The sequence below is a fragment of the Ornithorhynchus anatinus genome, chromosome X1, assembly GCF_004115215.2.
Source record: "Ornithorhynchus anatinus isolate Pmale09 chromosome X1, mOrnAna1.pri.v4, whole genome shotgun sequence".
In the NCBI taxonomy this organism is placed as follows: Eukaryota; Metazoa; Chordata; class Mammalia; order Monotremata; family Ornithorhynchidae; genus Ornithorhynchus; species Ornithorhynchus anatinus.
Genome location: NC_041749.1, coordinates 38,496,448 through 38,505,681, shown reverse-complemented (window position 1 = coordinate 38,505,681; position 9,234 = coordinate 38,496,448). Strand labels below are relative to the sequence as shown.

At 47.6% G+C, this 9,234-nt stretch overlaps 1 non-coding gene across 1 annotated transcript; it reads left to right on the top strand.

The window, feature by feature from the left end:
• Nucleotides 1-1,839: 1,839 nt before the first annotated feature.
• LOC114806737 lies at nt 1,840-1,977 on the top strand. Its single transcript, XR_003754799.1, has one exon. It is a non-coding gene; the product is annotated as a small nucleolar RNA SNORA7 (small nucleolar RNA).
• The last annotated feature ends 7,257 nt before the right edge of the window (nt 1,978-9,234 follow it).

The window sequence follows — 9,234 nt, the reverse complement described above, 5'->3', positions numbered from 1 at the left end:
TTATAAGAGGAATCGTCTCCCTCAAGGTGTATTCCCAATCACTCCAGACCAATGAATTTGTACATCAACAGGGTAAAGGCAGTTATGCAAAAGAATGACGACGCCCAGGACCAGATCTGGCGATTCAGACGTTAGATTGTCAGTTTCTGGAGGACAGGGAATGATGCTTCTCAGTGGAAAGAGCAGTGGGAATCAGGAGACCTGGTCCCAGTCCTGTGTCTGGATAACATAGGCAACCACTGCACCTCCACTGCTCACTGTATCGCATCGCTGCCCGCCTGCTCGTATATATTTTTGTTTGGTATTTGTTAAGTGCTTACTATGTGTCAGGCACTGTACTAAGCACCGGGGTAGATACAAGCTAATCAGGTTGGACGCAGTCCTTGTCTCACATGGGGCTCACGGCCTGAATCTCCATTTTACAGATGAGGTAACCGAGGGACAGAGAGGTGAAGTGATTTGCCCAAGTTCACACAGCCGACAAGCGGTGGAGCCGGGATTAGATCCCGGGTCCTTTTGACTGCAAGGCCCGTGCTGTAACCACTAGGCAATGTTGCTTCTCAGCAGCATACTGAATTCTGTGTCTCAGAAGGAATAAGATGGGCAGGGTTGAGAGTGGGAAAATTAAGATGTGCAAGCCATGGTATTATAATCAATTCCTCGATGCTGCATCTCTTTCCTGAAGCCCCAGGATTGGGGCTCATACTTTGTTTATAATAATAATAATAATACTGGTATTTGTTAAGCGCTTACTATGTGCAAAGCACTGTTAATGTTGGTATTTGTTAAGCGCTTACTATGTGCAAAGCACTGTTCTAAGCGCTGGGGGGGGATACAAGGGGATCAGGTTGTCCCACATGGGACTCATCACAGTCTTAATCCCTATTTTACTGATGAGGGAACTGAGGCACAGAGAGGTTAAGTGACTTGCCAAAGTCACAGAGCTGACACGTGGCGGAGTCAGGATTAGAACCCATGACCTCTGACTCCCAAGCCCATGCTCTTTCCACTGCGCCGCGCCGTTGTTCCCAACAGATACAATAAATACAGTGCTTTGTGTGCAGTGAGCCGTCAATAATTACCCTCGATTAACTGATTTTTTTAATGCTATTAGTTAAGAGGTTACTATTTAACGAGCACTGTTGTAAGTGCTGGAATAGATAATAACTAATCAGGTCAGACAAGTCCCTATCCCACACGGGGCTCTCGGTCTAAGTAGGAGGGAAGGTACTGAATTCCCAATTTATAGTTGAGGATACTGAGGCACAGAGAAGTTGACTGATGTGCCCAAGATCGCACTGCCTCCAACTGATTGAATCTGGAAGTCAGATTCAGAGAGCTGTGCGAAAGCTGGAACGCTGCCCTTTACTCTCTGTCCTCTGTCCTTATAGTCGATGCCGCAACTGCTTTTGTCCCTCTGGTGTGTATCGTTGTCATATTTTTATGATTTCTTCTTTCCTTATGTGTCTGTTACCAATCCTCCCTTCCCTCTTTTTTATGAGAAACAGCGTGGCTCAGTGGAAAGAGCCCGGGCTTTGGAGTCAGAGGTCATGGGTTCGAATCCCGGCTCTGCCACTTGTCAGCTGTGTGACTGTGGGCGAGTCACTTAACGTCTCTGTGCCTCAGTTACCTCATCTGTAAAATGGGGATTAAGACTGTGAGCCCCACGTGGGACAACCTGATCTCCCTGTGTCTACCCCAGCGCTTAGAACAGTGCTTGGCACGTAGTAAGCGCTTAACGAATGCCAACATTATTCTTCGGTTGTGTACCAACGAGGCTGTCAGGGATAATGTATGATTCTCACCATTGTATTTTCCCACCATCTAGTACAGTGCTCTACTTTCTCAGGGTCACACCTGGAGAGTTTCCAGTACTCTACCAGTCTTGACTCCGGGAGGGAGAGTCAAGCAGAGATATATCCATTCTATGCCTAGCTTGGGCAGTGGCTAGCGAGCGGAAGGCAATCTGCGACAAGTCAAAACTCACCTGCGCTGGGCAGCAGCGGCACGGGAGAGAGCTGAGGGTGGAGACTCAAGTTCACTGCGTGGAAGGAGACAATGGTAAACCACTTCTGTATTTTTACCAAGAAAACTCCATGGATACATTACCAGAACGATTGCGGATGGAGGTGGGGCGTTCTGGGAGAGATGTGTCCACGGCATCGCTTTGGGTCGGGCACGATTCGACAGCATAAGGCAACACAAGTACAGTGTTCTGCACAGCATAGGTATTTAATAAATACCATTCCTACTACTTCTATTACGGCAATTACATTGGCAGGATTGAAAGCCAGGAGTTCTCCTGCTGGGGCAGAGGGCTAGGGGCAGAAAAGGTCAGAGTTCCAGAACGAAAAGCTCTGATCATATACGTGCTACCCGGCCTACAGATATTTCTATAGGTATTTCTCCCCCTGCCCCCACCCGGAGATGGTCCAGCCCATTTCCACTCTGAACTGGTGCCATTCTGTCACATTTTTCCAGCCTCGGGAAATTCAGAAGTCCAGGAGCAGTAGCTCTGTACCATCCAAAGTCAACAAACCTGGGCCTTCCCACCTCTTGAGATTGAGGAGGATTGAAGGAAAATCCAGTCCCTCTCCCCTCCCACCATTCCCTGCTGGAGGGAGAGTTAGGGGGGAAACCCCCCAGGAAGGTACTGGAGATTTGGGGGCAGAGAGGAATGAGTGAGACCTTCCTGGGAAACATCACCCACTCTGGACCCCAGAAGATGCATTTGGATTGTGCTTAAAGTCCAGAGGGAATACATTGCTCTCACCAATTTCATTTTTAATGTATCTGAACCATCGGGCTAGTGCAAGTCTTCTCTCCTCAAGAGAAGGTTTTTTGGCTGTAATTATCAGTCAATCAATCAGTTTATTTTTTGAGCCCTTAATATGTGCAAATCACCCAGTGCTTGGGAAAGAATACAATAGTCAATAAACATGATCATTGCCCTCAAGGAAGTTAGAGTCCAGTGATCATATGGAAAGATTATCTTGACTCTCCTCTTTACTTGGTCAGTATAGACTCAACTTGTTTCTGTATTACCCAGATATGGAGAGACTTCTTTTTTCCTTAAATTCTTTAAGGGAAGTATGATTAAGGAGACTTGTGAACTCTACCCTCCCACTCTGAAGATGCACTGGCCTTCTCTCACTTGAAAATTCTGCCTTCCAACCTGCCACTCATGAGATCTTCCATCGAAGGAGTTTGTCCACCCTGTAAACATCAGGATAACACTGCTTTCTGATTTGGAGGATCTGGGGAAATATTGACAAAGCTGTCCATGCTTTAGGGAGCCCAGGCCACCGACCCTTCCAGAGTGCAAGAATTTCACTCTGCAATTTTGCTCACACAGTTATTTCCTGGATAAATAGTTCTTCCTAGAATGACTTCACCTGACAACAGGGGCATTTACTGGTTCACCATGTGTCAGAGCAATAAAGCTATCTGTAGTGATTCCAGGCTGTGGAATGATTGTATACCAGCTTGTCTTCTCCCTTGCTGTTGCTACTGCTTTCTTGCTCCTCCTCTGAACTTTCTGGCCCATGGTCCTTGTTTCCTGAAGTTGCAAGTGGTCCCGTAACTCAGTCGACCAACCAAACGATGACAGCGACAGTGCTTGTCATTTTCCTCCTTCAGTCAATCATCAATCAATTGCATGTATCAAGGCTTAATCAATCAACTGCATTTATTGAGTGCTCACTGTGTGCAGAGCACTGTACTTGGAAGAGTATAATATAACAGAGTTGGTAAACAACCGCCCACGAGCTTAGAGTCGCGAGGTGGATACCGACATGAATATAAATAAATAAAATTATGGATATGGGCATAAGGGCTGTGGGCCTGAGGTAGGGTGAATAAAGGGTGCCAATCCAGTGCAAGGGCAGCTTGGAAGGGAGTGGGAAAAGATGAAATAAGGGTTGTGTGCTGAGCACTGTACTAATTGCTTGAGAGAGTACAATATAATAGAGTTGTACTCTCAAGGAGTTTATAATACAGACCTGAGGATAGAAATTAAGATTAATGATATAGGGGGAAGCAACTTAATATAAGGATTTGTAAGTAAGTGCTGTGGGAATGAAGCGAATATCAAAGTGCTTAGGGGATACGGAGCCAAGGGCATAAGTGAAATAGAAGGGAAGGAGAATAGTGGGGAGATGAGAGGTTAATCAAGAGAGGCCTCCTGGAATAGATAAGAATTTAGTAGGACTTCGAAGTGGGGACAGTGGTGCTCTGTTGGATAAAAAGGGGGAGGAGGTTCCGGGCAGGAGGGAGGACGTGAACAAGAAGTTGATGGCTTGAGAGACGAGATGGAGGCATAGTAAATAAATTGGTGTTAGCGGAGTAAAGTGGCAGGCTGGGTTGTAGTGGGAGAGGAGAGAGATTAACCTCTTTCCCTCCACTGGGGACTGATGCCGTATCCTCTTCTTTGTCCCAGGTGGAAAGAGTGATCTGCACAGCTCCCCCAGTTCACAGGATTTTCCCCTCCAGGAAAGACTTTTCGGGCTAGAGAAGAGAATGCTGGGCTGGGTAACTCTAATCTCAACTCTCATCCAAGCTGCTAGTGGGGCATTCCAACTCCTTCAGAAATTAGGGTGGCCCTCGAGAGGAGACCCACATTGCTCGGACCCCCTATAAGACAGGGAATTCTGGGTTCCTGCAGCTCCCCACTGCCATTCTAGCCTCCTTGCCTCCTGTCGGACCAGTGCAAGAAAAAAATAACAACGTTTGAACAGTGGTTTGTCAGAAAACACAGTTGCCTGAAGCCCAGAGGCACTTCAGGAATTCCCTCTCCAAAACAGTGTTTAACTAATTTGTTATCTTGGAGGGTTGCATATGCCATTTATTATTGTTTTACATTCCTCTGCTACCGAATCTTTTCATTCCCATCTAGATAGTAAGCCCAGATGGGACAAGGCTGTGTCTAATCTGTTTATGGGATCATTTCTTCAGCTCCTTAGCAGAGTTAAGGCTTTAGCACACAGAAAGTGCTTAGCACCTAGTAAGCACTTAATGAGTAGTATCACAAGCAACAAACTTTTTAACAGTGGTAGGAGGAAGGATTTTCTCAGGAGGAAGAGGGGACAACCTAGTCCCCTACTTCTGGAAGAGGAGTGGGAGGCAGAATCATCACAACTCCACTAGGGAAGGCTTTTAGAAAGGTTTCGGGTGTGAGGAAGGGCTGATAAGACCCACCTCCACTTTCTCCTTTCCCCCTTGCCCTCCCAGCTTTACCGTTTGTTTGTTTTATGGCATCTATTAAGCACTTACTAGGTACCAAAGTGTTTTAAGTCCTGAGGTAGATGTAAGTCAATTAGGTATTGGATATAGTTCCTATCCCAAGTAGGAGGGAGAGTAGGAGTACTGGGGCATAGAGTAGTTCAGTGACTTGTTCAAAGTCACACAGCAAGGAACTGGCAGAACCGAGATTATAACCCAGGTCGTCTGACTCCCTGGTCCGTGCTCTTTCCACTAGACCACGCTCCTACTCACTGAAGCAGCATGGCTTAGTGGAAAGAGCACAGGCTTGGAAGTCAGAGGTCGTGGGTTCTAATCCTGGCTCCGCCACTTATCAGCACTGTGACTTTGGGCAAGTCACTTAACTTCTCTGGGCTTCAGTTACCTCATCTGTAGAATGGGGATTAAGATTGTGAGCCCCATATGGGATAGGGACTGTGTCCAACCTGATTAACTTGTATCTAACCTAGTGCTTAGAACAGTGCTTGGTACATAGTAAACGCTTAACAGATACCACCATGATTTAAACAATTACCCTCCACATATTCATTTTTCTATTCACGTTTTCCTTTAATTTATAATTTACTCTTGTGTCTGTCTCCCCAGTTATATGTCAAGTTCCGTGAAGGCAAGGATCACCTTTTCTAACTCTACTGTTCTCTCCCAAGCCCTTAGTTCAAGTGCTCTGTAGAGAGTACTCAATAACTACTACTGATTTATCAATTGATTTTTCTATATTGGAGTGTAGAAAGGCCTTCAAGGCCTCTAATGATATCCTACTCCACTGTGGAGTTTGGCAAATATGCAAGTTAAAAGGATTTACCAAAAAGTGCATTTTCTGTCTCTCAAACCCTTTTTCTGGGCTGATGAGAGGAGGCCCCTCCCTCTGAACCTTTAGGGAATGGCAATTGCTTTTCTTTCCATTTAATATCTTTGTGCCTCAGTTTCATCACCTGTAAATGGGGATTCAATGCCTGTTCTCCCTCCTACTTAGACCACGAACCCTATAGGACAGGGCCTTAGAGTTGAAGATGGGCCTGAATAATTGCTTGTTCTCTTGCTTGCCTTGCTTGTTCTCCCGGGCACGTGGATGAAAGTGAGTCAGAGATAGCCACCTGAGTTATAGAAGGTTTGGACCGTGGGGAAACAAAGACAAGGAATCCAGAAGGGTTGCTTCAGTTTGGCCTCTCTTTCCTGCTCTGCTTCTACTTGGCCTCTCCTCATGTCCAGTCTCCTCTCTTCTCCGATTCACTCACCGCTCCGCCTCCCTGCCTACCCAGTCTCTACTTCTATAATGTTTTTCCGCCTGACCATCCTCTGCTCCTCCCAGCATTCCCCTCTATCCAACCTCTCCTCCTCCACAGCATCCCCTCCTGCTCAGTCTCCCTTCCCCTCCGGCTTCTTTTCCTCCATAACCTCTCTCCTACCCAGCTTCCCTTCCTTCCCAGCCTCCACTTCTACTTGGTCATTCCTCCTGCCTATCCTCCGCTCTTTCCAGGACTCCCTTCCTACCGGGCATCTCTTCCTCTCCAGCCCGTTCAGTCTTCCTTCTTCTCTGGCTTTTCTCCTCTCTCTCAGCCTCCCCTCCTACCCAGCCTCCAATTCTATTTGGCCTCCCCTCCTGCCCAGTGTTCCTCCCTCTCTGGCTTCTCCTCCTGCCTAGGCTCTGCACTGACCAGTCTCCTTCCCTTCCTGCACTTCTCTCCCCCTGACTCTCTCCACACACCTTGTCAATCGATGTGTGTTGCTCTAATTTCCGGCTAAAGAGTGTTCCCCCTCTGACTCTCACTTTCCCCTTCCCATTTTCTCTTTGCTGACAGACCCCTCAGGTGCCCCGAGCCATGTCCCGGTGAGCTTCTCCACTCACGATAACAAGCCCAACCGCCTCACCAGCTCTCTGCAGTGCACGCCCTGGGGCGGGCAGCTGGTCGGGATAACTCGGGCTTCAAGGCTTGCGGCCCCCTGCCTTTCTGCCCACTGCATTCATTCTGCCTTTTCCAGACAGTTGATAGCAGTTTGTTTATTTATAGCTCAGAACTGACAGTCTGTTTATTCAAATAACTCTTTGAAAGGCTCCAATTGTGGTTCCACTCGGGCTTTGAAGGCCGGAGGCTGGGAGCTGAAATGATGCTATCAGGACAATCTCCTGGAAGAGGCCCCCCGACTCCCATGGAGGGGCAGATGAAATTCTCTCAGCCGGAGCGGCTGCCTACTGAGTTAGGTGCGTCTGGTTCAGTGATCCAGCCCCAATGACCCATCCTCTACTGCCTCTGCTCTGGCCCCGGATCAGAAAACCAGTGAACCGCATCGAGCCCACAGTAATATCTGTGGTAATTGTTAAGCACTTACGATGTGCCAGCCTCCGTTCTAAGTGCTGGGGTGGATGCAAGATAGTCGGGTTAGACGCGGTCCCCGTCCCATTTTGGACTCACGCTCTTAATCCCCCTTTTACAGATGAGGGAACTGAGGCACAGGGAAGTGAAGTGACTTGCCCAAGGTCACACAACAGATAAAGCCAGAGTCGGGATTAGAATCCAGTTCCTTTGGACTCCCAGGCCTGTGCTCTATCCACTGGGCCACGCTGCTCCTCTAAGGGACAAGCGGATATTTTCCCTGCAAACTGACTGCTTGGAAAGACGGGGATTCAGACATTCCAGGGGGATTTGTCTTCCACCTGGAATATGTAAAAGGTGATGGATTTTGGCAAGGATCTGCCAGTCTGGACTGTATCCTCACCACTTAGCCTGTCCACACTAGGCTAAAGGATCTGGCCTTTTTCAGATTCCTGGGAGCCAGGGACTCCGCTAGGGGAATAATGCCAGTGTGGTGTAGTGGATAAGAGCACGGGCCTGGGAATCAGGTCATGGGTTCTAATCCCAGCTCTGCCACTTATCTACGGTGTGGCCCTGGGCGAGTCATTTCACTGCTCTGTGCCTCAGTTCCCTCATCTGCAAAATGGAGATTAAGACTGTGAACCCCACGTGAAGCACGGACTGAGTCCAAACTGATTGGCTTGTATATACCCCAGTATAGTGTTTGGCATGTAGTAAGCACTTAACAAATACCACTAAAAAAAAGAGAGAGAGACAGAACTTAAAGTTACTGCCCGGCTTTGGAGAACGATATTCCCGTGTGCTGATATGATACTTTCGTCTAGCAGGGGAGGTGGACGCAAACTAAATTAGAGACACTAGGAGGAAGCGAGCGAAAAACTGAAGATGTATTGGGGAAAGGATAATAATAATAATGATAATGTTGGTATTTTTTAAGCGCTTACTATGTGCAGAGCACTGTTCTAAGCGTTGGGGTAGACACAGGGGAATCAGGTTGTCCCACGTGAGGCTCACAGTCTTAATCCCCATTTTACAGATGAGGTAAATGAGGCACAGAGAGGTGAAATGACTTGCCCACAGTCACACAGCTGACAAGTGGCAGAGCCGGGATTCGAACCCATGACCTCTGACTCCAAAGCCCGGGCTCTTTCCACTGAGCCACCAATCAGAACCTACTTCATAGGGCACTGGGGTCCCAATTGGGACAGAGGGACAGAGGGAGCCCCCCTCAAAAATCAAGCAGTCTATGATTTCAGTGGAACCTCTGCCAGGCTGGGGAATCCCCAGATCAATCAATTAATCAGTCAACTGTATTAATGTGTACAGAGCACTGTACTAATCTCCTGGGAGAGGACAGTGTCACAGAGTTGGTAGACACGTTCCCTGTTCACAGGGAGCTTGCAGAATATAGGGAGAGGCAGATATTAATCTAAATAAAGAAGTAAATAGATTGCAGCTATGTGTGAAAGTGCTGTGGGCCTGGGCAGAGACTAAGCCCCCCTTTTCCTCAGATCCCCGTCCCCTCCCCGTCGCCCTGATTAGCTCCCTTTCCTCTACCCTCCCTCTCTGCCTGCATCACATGTATATATATATATATATACATATCTATAATTCTATTTACTTATATTGACGCCTGCTTACTTATGATGTCTGTCTTCCCCCT